Below are 21,143 nucleotides of genomic sequence, written 5' to 3' on the forward strand. Positions count from 1 at the left end.
GCAGCTCAATTCACAATAGCTAAACTACAGAATCAACCTAGGTGCTCTTCAGTAGATGAATAGATAAAGAAAATGTTGTATATAAATATATTTGATGAATATTACTCAGCTTTAAAGAAAAATGAAATTATGGCATTTGTCAGTAAATGGATGGAGTGGAGAATATCATGCTAAGCAAAATAAGCCAATTCCCACCCCCCACCCCCGAAAATAACAAAGGCCAAATGTTTTCTCAGATAGGTAGATGCTAATTCAAAATGGCAGGGGAAAAAGAATTGCTAGGGAAGAATAAAGTTATTTTAGATTGGGTAGAGGAAAGAGGACTTGGGGATAGGAAGAAGAGTAGAATAAAACATACATTATTACCTTATGTACATATATGACTGTGAGAAATTATATCCCATCTATGTATGACATATCAAAATGCATAAATGCATTATACCATTATGTCTAACTAATTAAAACAAACAAATTTAAAACAGAAAAAAAAAAAGAAAACCTCAGAAAAGATGAGGCAACCGTTGGACCCTCCAAAAGTCCATGTTAACCCTGGATTTACTTTCTCTAAAGTACCAGTTTTGTTTCTCCAATGTTTGCACATAGCACTATCCATTAAACTCAAGAAATTAAAAGGATACATTACAATTGATACAAATTCAAAGGATCATTGGGGATTATTTTAAAAACCTATATGCTAAAAAATTGGAGAATGTAGGAGTAGTTTCAAGATTGCAGAATAGAGAAGGTTGCTTTCCTTGGTGCTCTGTGGCATGAAACCAAATATGCAGATAAGCAGCTTCTTAGCAAGGTGGGTGAACAAAAAAAAGTGAGGGGGGAACTTTACTGGAATTTAATACTGGACATTCAAAGAAGACTGGGAACTCAGGAAGTTGAATATAATACAATAAGGAAGAAATCCCCTGGCACCACAGCAGCTGCTGGTGGTTGGAGGGATCAATCACCAACCAGGTTGGTCCCTCCATGAGTGAAGTGGAGAGACAAGGGAATTAAAGGAGCCCACATTTTAGCACATCTGGGTATAGAGAGTTTAGAGATGAAAGACACTGCCTCATTAAACTAACAGGTGTGCTGCACAAGATCCTTGTGTGAGAAAGAAGCTACCATCTCTCCAGGATGTATACAGAGGACAGAGGAAGAATCCATTTTGCAGCCACAGCATGAGGGCTTGCAGCTGGGGAGCCAATTCCCAGCAAACCTGAGTTTGGCCCAAAATATAGGCCTGGCAAACCCACAATGAATGACGTAGAGTGTGCCTAATTGAGCAGGACAAAATCAAATGTGAACAGAGGTTCACACAGGGGACTACTGGCCACAGAAACCCATCTGGCTGTCCCTCCTCTTCTGACCTGGCTGCTTGCAGGACTGGCTGGGAGAGAAGCCTAGGTAGAAATTCAAAAGGGTGGAGATAGGAGAGATTGAGTTTGGAGACTAAACTTGAGACCATGAAATGCGGGGTCCACAAGTAACATAGTGGACTAACAGTTGGCTCCTCACTACACAAGTGGAACCCAGGGGAGATCCCTGGGGTGCAGTCTTCTAGTGTGGACCAGAAATTTCTGGGCCCTGGAGGTGTGCTGATTTAAAGTTTCCAGACCAGATGGCATTCATTGAAGAACCTGGAACCCACCCAAGCCTAAACCCTGCATCCAGGAGTCCTGCCTACAGGATAACCTCTCTCACCCCAGCAAACCCACCCAACACTGCCAAGAAGGAAAGCTGAGAATCTTTTGAACTCCAATGGATGTGATTCTTTAACTTTTTATGAAGTTTTTTTTCCCTTTTTCTTTTCTCTGTTTAATTGTGGCCCTAATGGTTCATCTACAGTCATACATATCCTTATTTATTTTTTCCTCAATTCTAGCATTTTTGAAGACAGTTATTTTTCATGGATCAGTATTTTTAGGACTAGTATATTTGATTAGTATATTTCAGTTTTGTAGTCATTTATTTTTATTTTACACACACATACATTCTCTTACTTATCTCTTCCCTTGATTCTTCTTCTAACAGCAAATCTCTATTGTTCTCTTTCACTCTTCCTTTAATTTGTCACTTCTATCTTCTCTCCTCCTCCCTCATAATCATCACATCCTACATCAGTTCTGTTCTGTCTCAGTCCACCCATTCAAAATTGTAAGCCTTTTTGCAAACTTACTGTTTTTACTGTAATAAATGATCGTGTGATTTCTGTTTATTGTGACAATTAGCATTGTAGATGTCATAGCAGGAACTACTTGGTTTGATGCTATACATTGTTTGCGTTGGTTGTTGTTATTATTTGTCTCCCCCTAAGCAGTGAGGTACTAGGAACATTTAGGAACACTACAAGTCCACAGGGTAGAAACTGTAGTACCTCAGATCCTTACTGTTAGATGGGTAGACACACAAACAACATGGAAAAGCAAGGGAACAAATTGCCGCAAACAAATCAAGATACTTGAATAACAGAATCCATGATACCACAGTGGAAGAAATGTCAGAGAAGAAATTTAGAATGTACATAGTCAAACTGATCTCTGAAGTAAAGGACAACGTAAGGAGTGAAATCAGAAAGAAAATACAGGAAGTGAAAGATCAATTAAATAAAAAGATTCTGAAAAAAAAGCAGAAATCCTCAAAATGAAGGAATCAATAAACCAAATTAAAAATTCAATGGAATGCATCACCAACAGACTAAGGTCACTTGGAAGATACAGTCTCAGGCAATGAAGACAAAAATATATAATCATGAAAATAAAGCTGACCATAGAGAAAAAATATTAAGAGCCATGAACAGAACTCCAAGAAATATGGGATAACCAAGAAAGACCAAATTTAACATTTATTGGGATAGATGAAGACTTGGAGATATAAACCAAAATAATGCACAATCTTTTCAATGAAATAGTATCTGAAAAATTCCCAAACCTAAAGAATGAAATGAAAAAAAATCAAATCCAGGAGGCTTAAAGGACCCCCAAATATACAAAATTACAACAGACCCATACCAAGGCACATTATTAAGAAAATGTCTACATATACAATAAAGTATAGAAGTCTAAAGGCTATCAAAATAAAAATATCAGATTATGCATAGGCAGAAACCAATTCAGATCTCAGCTGATTTTTTTCAACTCAGACCCTCAAAGCTAGGAGGACTTGGAATAATACATACCAAGCTCTGAAAGAAAATGTATGCCACTCAAGAATAATATACTCAGCAAAATTAAGCTTCCAGATTGATGATAAAGTAAAAACCTTCCATGATAATAAAAACAAGTTAAAAGAATTCATAACTAGCTAGGTGCATGCTGGTAATCCCACTTGCTCAGGAGGCTGAGGCAGGAGGATCACAAGTTCAAAGCCAGCATCAGCCTCAGCTAAGAAACTCAGGGAGACCCTGTCTCTAAATAAAATACAAAAATAGGGCAGGGGATGCGGCTTGGTGGCTGAGTGCCCCTGAGTTCCATCCCTGGTATCTCCCCCCACCAAAAAAAAAAAAAAAAAAGAAGAAGAATTCACAAATAGAAAGGCTGCATTATAAAACATCCTCAATAAAATATTTTTTATTTTATAAAGAAGAAATGAAAAAGTGAAAGCCAGCAAACGGAGGAACTATACTAGAAGAATAGTCAATCAAAGGAGAAACTGATTCAAAGTAAAAACCATAAATAAATAAAAATGACAGGGATAAAAATCATTTCTCAATAATAACATTGAATGTAAATGGCCTGAACTCATCCATCAAAAGACATTGAATGGCAGATCTATTTAAAAAAACAAGACCCAATTATATGCTGCCTCCAACTGATTCACCTCATAGGCAAAGACATCTACAGACTAAAGGTAAAATGATGGGAAATAACATATCATTCACATGGACCTTATAAACAAGCTATCCTCATATCAAACAAGGTGGATATTAAGCCAAAGTTAATCAGAAGGGACAAGGAAAGACATGTCATACTGCTTAAGAGAATTATACATTAGCAAGACATAACAATTGTAAATATTTCTGCCCCAAACAATAGAGCATCTATGTAAATCAAACAAACCCTTCTCAATTTCAAGAATCAAAGAGACCACAACACAATAATACGGGGTGACTTTAACATGCCTCTCTTACCACTGGATAGAAACTCCAAACAAAAACTAAATAAAAGAAGCTAGAGAACTAAAAATACAATTGATAAATTTAGATTTTACATACTAAAATTTATAGAATATTTCATATAAGATTTATAGAATATTTCATCCATCAACGAGTGAATATACTTTCTTCTAAACAGCACACAGATCCTTCTATAAAAGAGACCATGTTATATAAGCTATCACATGGTGGCATACGATTGTAATATTACATTAATATATTTTTAGCATCTGTAGGGTTGTTTTGAGAACTCTCTTTCCATTGATATAATTCTTGTGTACTTTTTTCTTCATTAAACCTGTAAGATTTTTTTAATCAATGTTTAGCTATAGTATTTTTCTATTTGATATATTTCTGCACCTACTCTTATCTTTTCTTTCCTACTACCTAATTTGAAAATAATTCAATTGTTAATCTGCCTTTTTTTCTGATACAAGTACTTTGTTGTAAGTGTTCATCTGAGTACTGTTTTATCCTAGAGATTCTGATATTTGAAGCTTTATTATCACTTATTTCAAAGCATTTCATTTATTTTTCTTGTACTTTCTTCTTTGACCTGTGAGATATTCATAAGTGTGCTGGGAGTGTGCTCATGAAGACATCTGAGACATTATAAACATTATTACTGTTGGGTGTATGTTTCTAATAACTCTGCTAATGTTTCTGAAGCCTTAACTGGCCTCCATTCGCAGATATACATGTGGATCCCATGTCTGTCTTTCATGAGCTACCATCTTCATGGTTTTCAGAGACCATCCAATAATAATGTTTGCTTACATGCTAAATATTTGCAAAAAGAAAAAAAAAACTTTGTCTTACTGATTGTTGTCTTAGCATGATCCCTGCTCTGTAAACACCTCATCCAGTCACACACCAGCTGCTACCATGGACCTCTGGACAATCCTGATGCTAAGTACCCTTAACTCTCCATGCCCCACAGGATGGGGAACATGACTTCAGTCACTTTCTTCCATCTTTGCCCTCTCATCAGTAAGCAGCCAGAATGAGTCAGCACCCAAAAACCTTAAAAGAGTTTAGGGTTCAAAGTCCTTGAGGGGAAAATGTTAGGAGATAGACAGATGAAGTTAAGAGAATTCTATAAAATGGTCCCCCTTTGCTGACCCCCATGTGCTTTCTTTTCCAAGAAGCAATTTCCTGCAGTCCTGACTGGCTTAAATGAACAGAATATGTCACATTCTTCAGCAAACTATCTATTAACTGCAGGAGAACAGATCCTAAAACTCTGGGAGATAAAAATGGTTCCTCCCAACCATAAAATCTGTAATCCAATTGGAACTGGTCAGCATGGGACAAGGTGACCTGGAGTTGCCACGACAGTGGGGATTTTAAAAAGTCAAGAGGTGGACCTGGGCCAGGAAGCTTGGCTCTTGCCTCTGGCAGGACCCCTCATTTTGATCCTCCTAAGCCTGATATTCATTGCTTACATTTTAAACTAGTGATATTGAATCCATAATAAAAAAGACTCTCAATAAAGAAAAGCCAAGAGCCAGATGGCTTCATTACTGAATTTTGCCAAACTTTTTTTTCTTTTGGTACTTGAAGTTGAACCCAGAGGTACTTTATCAATGAGCTCCATCCCGTCTCTTTTTATTTTTTAGTTGAAAACAGTGACTTGCCAAGTTGCTGAGGGTCTCACTAAGTTGCTGAGGCTAATCTCAAACTTATCCTATTGCCTCAGCCTCCTGAGTCACTGGCATTACAGGTCTGCACCACCACACCTGGCATGAATTTTGCCAAACTTAAAAAAAAAAAAAAACTAACACCAATGTTTCTCAAACATTGAATTATCTATTGAATTAGAAGGATAAACCCCTCCTAATCTTATTCTATAGATATAGCAAAGAAAGAAATAAAACTATGAACTAATAACTCTACTGGACATAGATGCAAAAATCTTCAGCATAATACTAGTAAATTGAATTAAATAGCACATCAATAAGAGCATACATAATGATCAAATTAGTTTAATTCCAGGGATGCAAGCAGAGTTTAATAAACAAATTAATAATCTTAATACATCCCATAGATGGAAGAAAAGTCATAATAATCTCAATATATGCAGAAAAAGCCTGTGATAAGATTCAATGCTCCTTCATGATAAAAGTGTTGAACAAATTAGATATAAAAGGATCATACCTCATCACAATAAATGCTATATATAACAAACTCACAGTCAACATTATGCTGAATGGGGAAAACTGAAAGCATTTTCTCCAAGATTAGGAACAAAACAAGTATGTAGTTCACAGTGCTCTTATTCAATGTAGTAGGAATTTTAGCCAGGTCAATCAGGCAAGAGAAAAATAAAAGGCATACAAATAGAAAAGAAGGAACTCAAAATTATCCCTGTGTGCAGATATGATTCCATACACAGAAAAACCTCAAGACGCCATGAAAACACTATTGGAACTGATAAAATCAATAAAGTAGTAAGATACAAATTCAACATTGAAAAAATCAATAACTTTTCTATATAACAATAACAAATTTGCTGAGAAATCAGAAAAGTTATCCCATTTACAACACACACACACACACACACACACACACACACGAATAAACTTAAGGAAATGAAAGACTTCTACAATGAAAATTCAGAACACTGAAGAAAGAAATAAGATCCTAAACAGTGGAAAGACCTTTCATGTTCATGGATTGGAAAAAATATCATTAAAATGTCTACACTACCCAAAGTGATCTATAGATTCAATGCAACCCCCATCAAAATGCCAGTGACATTTTTTACAGAACTTGAACAACAATCCTAAAATTCATGTAGAAGCTCAAAAGGTACCAAATAGCTAAAGTGATCTTGAGCAAAAAGAGCAAATATGGAGACATCACAATATCTGATTTTAAGACATACTACAGAGCCATAGCAACAAAAACAACATGGTTTTGGTATAAAAAGAGACATACATCAATGGTACAGAATAGAGAAACCAGGAATAAATCCGCATGTCTACAGTCAACTGATTCTCAACAAAGGTGCCAAAATCAGACATTAGAAAAATAGTACAGCTTCTTTAACAAATCATGCTGGGAAACTATCCACATTCAAAAGATTGAAGCTTGATCCCCACTCTCACCCTGTACAAAAAATTAACTCCAAATGGATCAAACTAAAGCTTAAAACGTTAAAACTACTCAAATAAAATATAAAGGAAGCACTTCAAGAATATCAATACAGAATGATTTTTCTGGATAGGACTCAAAAAGCACAGAAAAAAAAGCTAAAGTTAGCAAATGGGATTACATCAAACTAAAAAGCTTCTACTTAGCAAAGGAAACAAATCAACAGAGTGAAGAGACCACCTACAGAATGAGATAAAATATTCATCAGCTTTTCATCTAATAGAGGATTGATATCCATAACATATAAAGAAAAAAAGATAATCAAACTTAAAAATGGGCAAATGATCTGAATAGACATTTCTTAAAAAATACAAGCAGCCAATAAATATATGAAAATATGTTCAATATTATTAGCCATCAGGGAAACACAAATCAAAATGGCAGTAAAACAACATCTCACCCTAGTTAGAATGGCAATTATAAAAGAAAATAAACAAATGCTGCCAAGGACATGAAAACAAACGAATACTTATATGCTGCTGAGAGCCATAGCCAAGTAGGAATGACGCATGGCAGTTTCCTTGTCAGCCTACCCAATGTTGCTTAGAGGGAGGACTCTCCATTGTGGAAATGGGCTTGCCTTGGACCCAGGTCATTTGCAGTGACATTGCATGAATGTTTGAGAGTTTTGGTTGAAAGGTGACCCTGCTCAGGGATTAGGGTGGATCCGGGTTTAGGGTGGATCCTGCTGGGAATAGGGCGTATCCTGCTGCCTCAGGCGCCCACTCCTGGAGTTCCCGTTGAGTTCTTGCGGGATTCAGAGGGTATTTGGTACGCAGAGCCAGTTGGAGGGTGTATTTTCCCAGAACGTGCATGTAGAGTGCCAGTGAGAGTTCGGGAATAAAGAGTTGCTATTTGAATCTACAAGGCCTTTGTGGTGGCTCGGTTATTTTGTGCCCAGCCAGACTGCGGCAATATGCTATTGGTAAGAATGTAATTTAGTACTGTCACTATGGAAAACAGTATGGTGTTTCCTCAAACTAAAAAGAACTACCATATCTAGCTATGCCATTCCTGGACACATACCCGTTGGAAATAAAGCCAGCATACAAGAGACACCCGCATGCCCAGTGCAGCATGATTCACAATAGCCAAGCCATGGAGTCAGTCTAGGTGACTGTCAACAGATGGATGAATAAAGAAAAATGTTCATACAGTATAGTATTATTTAGCCATAAATAAGAATGAAATCCCATTGCTTGAAGTAAATGAATGGAATTGAGGACAACATGTGAGTGAAATCAGCCAGACACAGAAAGACATGTCTCGAGTATGTGAAAGCTAAAAAAAAAAAAGAAAAAAAAAATAAGTAAAAAATGAAAAATAAAAGCTATTTCTAGTTTTCATAATCACATACTAATATTTTTACCTTTTACTAGTCTAGGGAAAACAGAATAGTTCAAAATTATTTGCTTTCCACCAACAATTTAAAGATGAGCACAATTTCATAGTCTTTTAGAAGCATTTCTTCAAAAGGCAATCCTTTTTAGGTCTACTCACAGACCTAAATACACTTAGATTCTGTGTATTGCATGAAACCAAGATGTTCAATGGGCAAAATTTTTTCATTATCAAATATTAAACTGAGACCAGCAGTATTTTGTATTCAATGGCAACAAAAAAAGCTGACATGAAAAATATAATTTGACCATTAATCTATTTGCAGACAATGAACAGGTAACAGTGAGTAAACAGTGCTTCCTTCATGGCACTTGACATAATCACTAATTTTCTGTCCTTTTTTACTTGTTCCGTGTGTATGCATCTGCTTCTATAACACTCCATGAGGAAAAGGAACTCTACCTTGTTTGTCATATATCTCTAGACCTACTAAAATGTTATAAGCCATCAAATATCCATTAAGTGGATGTGTTTCACTACTTAATTTTTTCCAATTAGTCAAGACACATTCTTCTTTTTTTTTCAATGAAAGCCGAAAATAGCTGTTTTGTCTTCAGAAGAATTTACAATAGCCTATTCCAATCAAAGGTAATTGGAACATCTCCAGCAGGTCAGAATCACATTTATCATGTCATCAGACTGTCTTCCTCCAACACACAATCAAATCAGAATGGTAAAGGCCCATGTTTTAGAATTTACTTGAAAATGGCACAGACATTTCATAAATATCTACTCTTTAATTTACTACAACTAGACTCCAAGGCTTCCCGCCATTGAGAACTATTCCTGAAACTACCACAACTTCGTTCACAAACTTCCATTCTATTTATATGCACCAGGTTTAACTCTAATTACCAATTATTCTTGAATTGATCACTAAACAAAGCCATTGAAGGAGTTCAGGAAATACCATCCCCAAATATATTTCTTGAGTATATTGATTACTTTTAAGTAGAAGGCACTTGTACACCAAAATGTAGGTTTTCTAAGTTCCTCTCACTTGGAGCCTCCAAAGGGACTCGGCTCTAACTCATCACAGGACAGAATACTTCATTGCACCCAGACAGACCTTATTACAACCTATCATCTATTATTCTAAGAATATTTTTTAAAAACCATTTGCTCTGCGAGGTGTGGTGGTGCATGCCTGTAATCCCAGTTGCTCAAGAGGCTGAGGCAAGAGGATCACAGGTTCAAAGCCAGCCTCAGCAATTTAGTGAGGCTATAAGCAATCTGGCAAGACCCTGTCTAAAAATAAAATAAATAAATAAATTAAAAAGGGCTGGGGATGTGGCTTGGTGGATAAGTGTCCCTGGGTTCAATCCCTTGTCAAAAAAAAAAAAGTAGTTGTTCTGATGGTATTTTCTTTGCCCTTGACCATTTTGTTTTGCTCATTTCAGCAAGGGAATAGAGTAAAAGGATTCGTTCCCTCTTCTTGATTGACTTGTCTGATTATTGCCCTAAAGGATTGTCAGCTACATGTCTGACATAATCACATTCCAGGCCTACCTACCAACATCTGCTGAGACCCAGACAAGCACACATAGGAATCCTACTTAGGACAAATGGGCAAAGGTGAGGCTTGTGACACAGACCCAAATCATCACCTTCACTCTGAGAGCATCCAGTAATTTAGTCCTCCATCTCCTGCAGGGATAGAGAGGGAACCACCCTTACAAATGGAGACTTCTCTAAAACCAAGAATCAACAAATGGGATGGAATCAAACTAAAAAGTTCTTCACAGCAAAAGAAACAATCAAGAATGTGAAGAGAGAGCCTACCAAATGGGAGAAAATCTTTTCTACCTTCTCCTCAGATAGAGCATTAATCTCTAAGATATATAAAGATCTCAAAAAACTTAAAAAAAAAAAAAAGAAAAAGAAAAACCCAATCAATAAATGGGCAAAGGAACTGAACAAGCACTTCACAGAACAAATATGATCAGTCAACAAATATATGACAAATCAAAACTACTCTGATATCATTCTCACTCCAGTCAGAATGGCAGCTATTATGAAGACAAACAACAATAAGTGTTGGCGAGGATGTGGAGGAAAAGACACATTCATACATTGCTGGTGGGACTGCAAATTGGTGCAGCCAATACGGAAAGCAGTGTGGAGATTCCTTGGAAAACTGGGTATGGAGCCACCATTTGACCCAGTTATCCCTCTCCTTGGTTTATACCCAAAGGACTTAATATCAGCATACTGTGGGGACACAGCCACATCAATGTTTATAGCAGCACAATTCACAATAGCTAAACACAATAGTGAAACCAACCTAGATGCCCCTCAGTAGATGAATGGACAGATATATATATATATATATATATATATATATATATATATATATATATATATATATATATATATATATATATATAATGGAATATCACTCAGCAATAAAAGAGAACAAATCATGGCATTTGCGGGTAAATGGATGGCGCTGGAGAAAATAATGCTAAGTGAAGTTAGCCAATCCCCAAAAAACAAATGCCGAATGTTTTCTCTGATATAAGGTGACTGACCCATAATGGGGTAGGGAGGGAGAGCATGGGAGGAATAGACAAACTGTAGATAGGGCAGAGAGGTGGGAGGGGAAGAGTGGGGCAGGGGGTTAGCAAGGATGGTGGAATGTGATGGACATCATTATCCAAAGTACGTGTAGGAAGACATGAATTGGTGTCAACATACTTTATATACAGAGATATGAAAAATTGTGCTGTATATGTGTAATAAGAATTGTAATGCATTCCAATGTCATGTATTTAAAAAATAAAATCAATTAAATATTTTAAAAAGATTCACTATATATAATAAAAATTAATCACAGCTAATCTCTCAACCACATGGATCTAAATTTTAACTTGATCAAGGGATATCTTCTCAGAATGAAAGTTAAAATTTGTACAAAAACAAAAAAAATGCTCTATAGAAAATGATTGATTAGATTTTAGTCTGTAGTGACAGCTGAATGAGCATGATTAAAAACTACTGAACTAGCATTTAAAAGTGAATGGATCGTACAGCCATGAATGTTTGTGAGGCAAGAAAGCTAGAAAATAAGCATTATTAGTTAAAAGATTAAGCTGAATAAATAAATAACACAAAGACCTTTGCAAGGAAAAAATATATGAGAAAATGTTCAATATCTCTAGCAGTTAGAGAAGTGCAAATTAAAACTACACAGATTTCATATCACTGCAGTCAGAATGGTAATTATCAAGAATACAACTAACAATAAATGTTGGTGAGGATGTGGGGGAAAGTTTCACTCATACATTGGTGGTGAGACTGCAAATTGGTACACTCTGGAAAGAAGTATGGAGATTCCTCAGAAAACTTGGAATGGAACCACCATTTGATCCAGTTATCCCACTCCTCAGTATATACCCAAAGAACTTAAAATCAGCATAGTATAGTGCTATAAACACATCAATGTTTATAGCAGCTCAATTCACAATAGCTAAGCTATGAAACCATCCCACGTGCCCTTCAACAGATAAACAGATAAAGAAAATGTGGTCTATATACACAATGGAATATTACTCAGCCATAAAGAGAAATGAAATTATTGCATTAGCCAGTAAATGGATGGAAGTGAAGACTATCATGCTAATAGTCTATCTATAGACTATCATGCTAATAAGCCAATCGCTGAAAACCAAGGGATGTATGTTCTGATATGTGGGTGCTAACTCACAATAAGGTAGGGGGTAGGGAAGAATAGAAGTACTTTGGATTAGACAAAGGGGAATGAAGGGAAGGGAGGAGGAATGGGAACAGAAAAGATAGTAGAATGAATCGGATACTACGTTCCAATGTTCATATATGAATACATGATTAATATAATTCCACATTATGTATAACCACAAAAATGGGAAATTAAACTCCATATATGTATAATATGTCCAAATACATTCTACTGTCATGTATAACTAATAAGAACAAATTTTAAAAAGCTCAAAAAAAAGCAGCAAATGGAGACTTCTCTATAGATGTAGGTTTCTTTCAGCAAATACAGGTTTCAAGATTAATTAATGATAGGCAGCTTCTCATCCCAGCCTGCGTTAAGTTACTGAGGAGGCAGAGCTCATTAGCAAGAAGGGCAGGGAAACAGATATCTTACATTATCGTCCTGGGCTTAATGTTTTAACCAAGGTGTAAAGAAGCCAACCCTACTCACCTGAGGGCTCAACTTCTATTAACAACTCTCCCTCCTGGATTCATTTACACTTTAAATGCTTCAAGGTCAATTAAAAATTGAATCTCATTGTTTCTGTAGAGTCTTTAATCTTTTCCTCATCTACTCTACAAATAAATAATTTCACCCAAATTAAAACCCCCTCATTATGGCCTCTGCAATTCTGTTATTCCTTGTAAGATTCACCCATTTCTCTAAAAACAACCACCACCAAAACCCCCCCCCAAAAAAAAAAAACAAAAAAACAACAACAAAAAAAAACCCAGACCAACAAAAAACAAGAAAACCCAACAACATCAACAAATCCCACGATCCCCACATGCCCCAAATAAAAAACTGCAGGTATCAGGCATTCTTATTCAGGAAATGGGCCAGAATTCCAGCCCCCAGACTTGGTGTATTTCTTTTCAATCCTAGTAGCTACCACAAATGCCCAGTCATATGCCCTCTCATGGCACAAACTGACCCTTGGCACAAACCCCAAGGGCATGTCCTCCTCATAGCACAAGCTATCCCTGGGTGGAGTTCCAGGATCTAGATGAGCCCATGAGTCCCTCTTGCAGCAACCTTATCTAACTACTTTACTGAATCCAGGTTTTCTCTCAGACACACTGGCCTGAGATCCCGCTAGGCCCCAGTCCTTTTCCTACTGACCCCAGTTCAGTTTCCATCTGGTCCAATCAGACACCTGAGTTCTAATAAGACCAGTCCAATGTCCTGGTTACAACTTCCAACCCAGTCTGGATCAAAATTTTGCTCAAACAAACTTATTGAAAAACAAATCCATGGAGCTTCCAAATCCAAGAGAGAACTTACCTATCATTCCCAAGTTCAGTAAGAAGACAGTGGCCATGAAGTTCCCAGCAGTCCCCACACCCGATTACCTGCTGCCCCCAGGAGTCTAGAAGGAAGATGCCTTAGACGAATTAAATTTAGTAGAATTTATGTAAGCAAAACAAAGTAGAACCTGGCACTCCCAGAACCAGAATAGGTGCTGAAAATACCCAACAATGTGATCAGACAGCATTTATAGGAAAACAGAAGTGAGGCAGGTAAAATAATTGGTTACAGCCTAGTGAACAACCCGTCAATTGGGCACAGCTTATCTAGTATTATTTATAGCTTAATCAGTTAATTGGTGACAGGGTATCCTGCAACCAGCCAAGTCTTAGTTACTGTGATTAAACTTCCATATATTGCTTTGGTCTGTTGAAGACAGTGCGAGTGCTCAGTTCAAACCCCTGGGCCCCTACATAATTTTATTGAATACTTGCATGCAGATAAGAACTTGAGAAAGGGAATCTCTGTGACGTACCAGTCCAGTATGCTTAAATGTTGCATATGATTATATTTTTTCTCCTCACATGGCTTTAAAAAAGTCCATTAATATGGTAAAGCTCAAAGCATCTTACAAATATTCATCCTGCTTCACTAAGCACTGCCCAGAATTAGCTGTCAGCGGCTGGGTGGTGAAGAATGAAGATGTTTGCAAAGCCTGCAGCAGGTACTTTGCAGCTACAAAGGTCACAGTCAGGTTGGCATGAACACATCCTCAAGCACCTACCTGTCTAAATAAAAATCTTTACCAGAAAATCCTGTCCTTTTGGAATACATATGCTGTGTTAAGGGTCCCATGCTGAAATAATTTTCATGAGTAGAAATGTATTGACTTCTGTTGGGATCTGAAGCATTTCCTGTGGATTGTCCCCTGTAATTTGTGTCCTACAGTTGGGGATCCTCAAACCAGCTTTGGCTCCCTCTGTCTCAAGAAAAAGGAAAAAGTGACCCACAAAGGCTGAGCTTGATCATTTGCATTCCTTGGAAAAACACTGCCTTCTTTTGAGTACCTGTGGTTCTCAGGATCCTTGACTTCTTATTGTTTACCCCAAAGCAACAATTCTTTTATTTTTTTCCTTATTGCCTATAGTTGGAAAATACATTGAAGGAAAATTCAAAATATAGCAAGGAGAAAAGTTCTCAAATTAGTGCAACCCCACCAGCCACTCTGTCACTGTTTAATATTTAGGTATTATTTATTTTGCTGACAAATGAAATAATAATGAGCATCATGTTTAGTAATCTGCTCTTTTGCTTGGATATTAAAGCAAATATATTTCAATGTCTGTAAATATATTCTGCAATGTTATTTATAATGGCCATATGGCATTTCATTATATGATTGTGCCATATTATTTTCTCGTGTGTGTGTGTGTGTGTGTGTGTGTGTGTGTCTATACTAGAAAACCTCAGGCACAGATGATGATGATGATGATGATGATGATAATGATGATGATGATGAATATTATCTTACTCTTCAGTTCTGGGCACATCAACCATGGCTAAGGTTCATTTAATTTATCTTGATATTGCCTTTCGCCCCCAACCCCCATATAATCAGCAACAATATTAGTGGTTTATTTTTTGGTTTGAGTTCTTTAAAAATATTTTTTATACATTGTTTGTATACATGCCTTTTTAATTTATGTAGGTGATCATGTTAATACATCATTTTGGTTTTTGTTCCTCCCTGAAACTCTGTATGTTAAAGTAAATTTGCCTAACACTGACTCTGTACATCAACAAACTGCAACCTTACTAAGAGTATATCCATTTAACAGATCACTGAGTTTTAGCCAATTGCAGCTGCTGAGTTGCAGCCAATCACAGACTGTGAGCAGATCAGACTATATCCATATGAGGCAGATGCCTCAATATACCATGCCTGAATAAGGCAAATACTGAGCTATAACCAATCAAGTGGTTTCTATATGTCACTTCCTTTTCCTATCTATGAATAAATACCATTTGGCTATATTGCTGGATGGAGCTATATGAAGTTCCACTGGTTCAGAAGCTGAGTGTGATGCAAACTGGTAATCCCAGAGACTCAGAAGGCTGAGGCAGGAGGATTACAAGTTTGAGGTCAGCCTCAGAAATTTAGCAAGACTCTGTCTAAAACTAAACTTTAAAAAAAAGAAAGAAAAAAATGAAACTCTACTGGTTCAGGGTATATCCAATACATGAATCCATCTTTGCTCAAATAAACTCTGTTAACTTTAAATTGTCTGCAAAGTTTTTCTTTAATGTTTAAGATTCAGTTGTTGTTGTATCAAATCCATTGCTTCTAACTATGTGTTTTTCATCTTCCCTACTTTATCCACTCACTTTCCTAGTGATGAAAACTCAAATTGCTACAAACTTCCCCATCCTTAAATTATGCTGCCATGAATTCTTGCGACATACCCCCCACCCCATATTTGAGGATCACATTTTAATTTGTCAGATTATGGCCTTAGATGGTCTTAGGAGGGCTATATCAGTTTAAACCTAAGGCATGCAGTTCCCCACCTACACTATTATCCAGCTTTCTCTTTTGGGTTAGTCTGGTAGATATAAAAGTTCATTTCATTTTAATATGCCTTTATCTGATTGTTAATTGCATTGACTTATTTATAGTATTAAGTTGTTCCACATAAGAACATTGAATCTCTCCCTACTTATTCAGGGCATTTCCTAATTTATTTAATCACTTATTTCTTGTTGCATATTTAGGTTGTTACTAGAGAGGGAGAAGGAAATAGTTTTCCAAGCTATTTAGAAAGCCCATGAACCAACATGAAGGGAGCAGAAGGAGAAGGGTGGGTGTCTGGTGGCCACTTGTTTTCCCCCTATCTTTGCATGATCTAGTACCATATCTTGAACAGTCAAGTACTCAGGGAAAATTAAAGATGAGGAAGGTGGGAGGCTGGGTCTTTGATGAGCTTTGCTGCTTAATCTTTTTTTTGTACTGAGGATTGAACCCAAGGGCACTTAACTACTTGGCCACATCCCCAACTCTTTTTTTTTTATATTTTCCATTGAGACAGGGTCTCACTGAGTTGCTTAAGGTCTCACTAAATTGCTGAGGCTGGCTTCGAACTTAAGATTCTCCTGCCTCAGTCTCCCGAGCTGCTAGGATTACGGGCGCATGCCACCATGCCCAGCTGCTGCTAAATCTTTCATGAGAAATAACAGCTTTTAAATACCATCCATAAATCAAATGCTTTCATTTTAAAGTCTCATCATATTCAATAACTGATTTCAAGTCATAAATAGCTAGCATAGCATGAGAGTGGGAAGGACACAGGTGGAAAGCAGGGTGGTTTTAGGAGAGTCCTGTCGCCTGGCAGTGATGGCAGAAGACACAGACTACCTGCCCAGGATGTTCCTGGGTTTGAGGGCTCCTTAGTGCTGCTGTCCCATTTTCGTTAAGAAATTTCTTCTCATGGGATATGGAATTACAGTGTTTGGGCTGATGGAGTTTAACAAGCTTCTGCTGCTGTTTGTTGTTAAGATTAAGGAAGGATTTTATATAAAATAATTTGGTCAAGAGTGCAAAACCAACCCCCGTCTCAATAGCTAAAGTTGGGACATAGGCAACTGTTTTGTAAAGAATTCCCCAGGTCATTCTGATAATCAGTTGGGCTTGGGAGCCACACTGAGCTAATCCATCTCCCTATGGCCTGCAGGCTACCTCCTGCTATGTTGGGCAAATTGTGCTCTTTTTCCCCTCCCCATTCTGGGGATTGAATCCAAGGCCTTGGGCATAGTAGGAAAGTGTTCTACCATTGAGCTAAACCTCAAGGCTCTTTTATTTTATTTTAAGACAGGGTCTCATTAAGTTACCCAGATTGGCCTTGGACTTGTGATCCTCTGGCCTCAGCCTCCTGAACAACTGGGGTTATAGGTGTTTGCTATCACACCTGGCCTAGAATTCAGATTCTTAACACATCAGGCCATTGACTCCCCAGTCTTTTCTGCTTAGAGCTAACCAGCTAATGTTTTGAAATCAGTTATTGATCTGATAAGATTTTAAAAAGAAAGAATTAATTAAATACAGATTGTATTTAAAAGCTGTTACTGCTCATGAAAGATTAAACAGCAAAGCTCTTCAACATTCTGAGCAGAAAGAAAACATTGTCAGTTACCCCTCTTGTATTCTATACTAACAAAAGAAAACATTAAAAAGCCAGTTGTTGTATACTTTTGTAAATTTCAAAATTGCAATCAACGTTTATCAGAGAGTTGGACAAGTAAGAATGACTTAAGAGTTTCCTGTTTTGAAAATTTTCAGATAATGCCTGTGTTTGAGGTTGTGCTGTGCTCAGTTAATAGCAGTGGCTGCTGGCACAGGGAAAGGTATAATTCTTCCTCAGATTGTAGGAGTTGCAGCTCACGCAGAGAATCCTCTGTGATGGAGGCCAGTCAGCTTTTATGGACTTCAATGCTATTTGCTTCAGTACACTTTGAAATGCAGGGTCAGCTCACTGAGCTACATCATGCAATAATAACACATTTTTATAGGAGTAGCTTGTCAGAGCAGCAACAACACACAATACATAAAACCAATAAACACACTATGTGTACAGATTCTATCCTAGTAACCAGATAAAGCAATAAAATTGACAGCAGCCATCAAAAAACTCCCTTTCTGACTTTTTGGAGGTGAATTTACTGTTGCTTGAAACAGAGGAACTGTCACAAAGCCTTAGATCAGTGTGCAGTTATGGAGCAGCTAGTTGTATCATATGGGAGGGAGCATGGTGATCAATGAAAGCAGGATGAACAATTATGCCTTTCTAACATGTGAAACTTTGCTACCTTTAATGTAATGCAACCTGCATCAGAGTTTTTTCTACAGAATAGTTTTGTTTTTTCAAGTTACCCATTAAATATTATAGTGAAGAGTATGGCTAAGGGGTGGTAGGTCAACAATTAATATTTCCCATCTGCAGCTTAAAGCCCTAGGACAGGAAGGAGATCACATTGACAGAATACCTAGGAAACTAATGGGTTGGTGTTGTCTAAGACCAAATTCTTAGAATATGGATCTTCCGTGGGAGAAATGCATTTGAAGTCAAATATCACAAGATGAGAGAAGTAAGAGGGATACATGTATCATTAAGAATAAAAATGGATTTTACTGGAGTCAGTCATTTGGCTGGGAATCCAGGGCTAATCTTAGTCTGACAGAATCTCAACATCTGGAGGCAAGGCACAAGAATCCACTTCTTATCCTAGGTTGCCCTAGGTTATTCTGGTGAGAAATATGTGGGAGGCATAGGAAATATTGGAGATGTCAACTGAAGCTAAAGGTTGGTATGTCTGGTCATGGGGATGGAAGTAGGTGCTGATAAGGGTTTAGGGGTCAGAAGGCCAGCAAATGTCAGCAATTACTGAAAATATATCGAGTCCTTATTTTGTCCCAGGCACTTGTAGGACACCATTGGGTAAAGACCCTCATGTGCAGCTTACATTTGGGGGTAAAAAAGACAAGCTAGACAAATTAAAACAAAATGAGGAGGATAATCCTATAGCTGATTAACAATAAAGATGATGGAGGTGCTAGTGAGAGCATTGGGTGTGGCCTAATTTGGTTTGGACTGGCCAGGTCAAGGAAGAGCTCCCTCAGAGGAGTGGATACCAGCACTGAGATCTCAGGGATGGGAGGGAACCAGTCATCGGGAGATGCCCGCAGCATCTTCCAGGCAAAAAGGAACAAACAAGAAAGCCTGTAATTCCTGAGCCCCCAAGAGGTTCTTCCATTGCTGTTCCCTTCCTGTCCAGCTTTTCCAGGGAATGAAGAAGAGGCAAAGAGGATGAATTCCCACATTCCATGATCATGTCCACTATTATGCCTTTAGTCTAAGGGCAAAAAATTTCAGATTGGATATTAAAATTGATCAACTTTTACTTTGATATCCAAGCAGAATTTCAGAATGATACTCTCTTTGACCTAAAAATTGATAGTAGAACTTAATCGAGCCCTTATGTAGTCACCCTTTGGTTTCTATAGAGAATTGGTTCCAGGACCTCTCACAGATTCCAGAATTCCCAGATACTCGAGTTCCTTATATAAAATGGCACAGTATTTTCAGATAACCTACACGCATCTTCCCATACACTTTAAATAATCTCTACATTACTTATAAATATCCCAAACAATATTAGTACTATGTAAACAATTGTTGTGCTATATTGCTTAGGGAACAATGACATGAAAATTTTCTGTGCATATTCTGTACACTTGGAGGTTTTTTTTTTTTTTTTTCAAACATTGTCCCTCTGCAGTTGCTTGAATCCATGGATATGGAGGAGGAAGAAGTGGGCTATAAATGCAGCAGCTGAGTACAAGAGCTCCAGTAAGCTTGTCCAATAATCCAGCCTCAGAAGGGCAAGGCCCAGTTAAATGGGACTCACTGGGCCTGGGGAAGGTCTCAGTGTTGACACTGCCAGCTTCTTCATCCTCTTTGTCTATTTGTACTCAATGACTCTGTCCCGTGTCTATTGCTGGCATGACCTTCACTGACACCCTCAGCCTCAACAGAAACTATCACGAAGCCAGCTTTACTGTGTTCCTAACAGCTAGTGTGTAGGGATGGCTTCTTCCACTAGTTTTCATTGTAAGCAGCTCTCTGAGATAAATAGATGTTTGAGGACCAGTCTGGGAACCAGTCACCATTTATCTCATCATTCCATGGGAAAGAGGCTTCTGAGGACTAGACACCTAGACAAGAAGAGCATTTTGGACTGAAGCCCATTACTAAGTGAGATCTACCACATAAAAGCCAGAACACCAGACAGGCAGTGAAGGTGTGAAGGATGGAGGTGAATAAAATCCTAGACTTCAGGGATTAAGGGGTAAAGGAATGGTTTTTGTTTGCTTGTTTTGTTTGTTTGTTTGTTTTTTTTTTTGTAGTTATTTTCATTCCAGAGGCATTATCAAGACCTAGAAACCTAAGGACCTAGTAGATTAATGGAGTCTATTTGAAAGCACAATTCATTTCTCAGTCTTTTAAATTCTTTTTTTGTTTTAGTTTGTTTCATTTTTTGATACCAGAGATTGAACCCTGGGGCACTTAACCACTTAACATCCTCAGCCCTTTTTGTTTCTTATTTTGAGACAGGGTCTTGCTTAGTTGCTGAGCCTGGACTCAAACTTACCATCCTCCTGTCTCAGCCTCCCAGGCCACTGGGATTACATGTGTGCATCACCATGCCCAGGTTGCATTATTCTTTTTCTCATTTAAAATATTCAATGAGACTTTTCCCTGGACTAAGTTTTCCAAATGGCTACATTATTGAGAATTTTGACTCAAGCATAATGACTTAGATATGGGAGAAAGTACAAGTGGATAGGGTTGGCCTCAGCATTGTCAAGTTATGGGGATGGTGATCTCCTTCCAGGGG

General features: G+C 37.5%; 1 long non-coding RNA gene across 1 annotated transcript in view; it reads right to left on the minus strand.

The window, feature by feature from the left end:
* The window catches only part of LOC124100623 (uncharacterized), a 102,117-nt gene extending 80,974 nt beyond the window's left edge, over window positions 1-21,143 (minus strand). Inside the window, exon 1 of the long non-coding RNA XR_006854358.2 lies at window positions 13,731-21,143. This is a non-coding gene — a long non-coding RNA (uncharacterized LOC124100623). The remainder of the gene's footprint in view (window positions 1-13,730) is intronic.

Source organism: Marmota monax, unplaced genomic scaffold (assembly GCF_021218885.2).
Source record: "Marmota monax isolate L192 unplaced genomic scaffold, Marmota_monax_Labrador192_F-V1.1 WCK01_AAM20220418_F8-fsc00130, whole genome shotgun sequence".
In the NCBI taxonomy this organism is placed as follows: Eukaryota; Metazoa; Chordata; class Mammalia; order Rodentia; family Sciuridae; genus Marmota; species Marmota monax.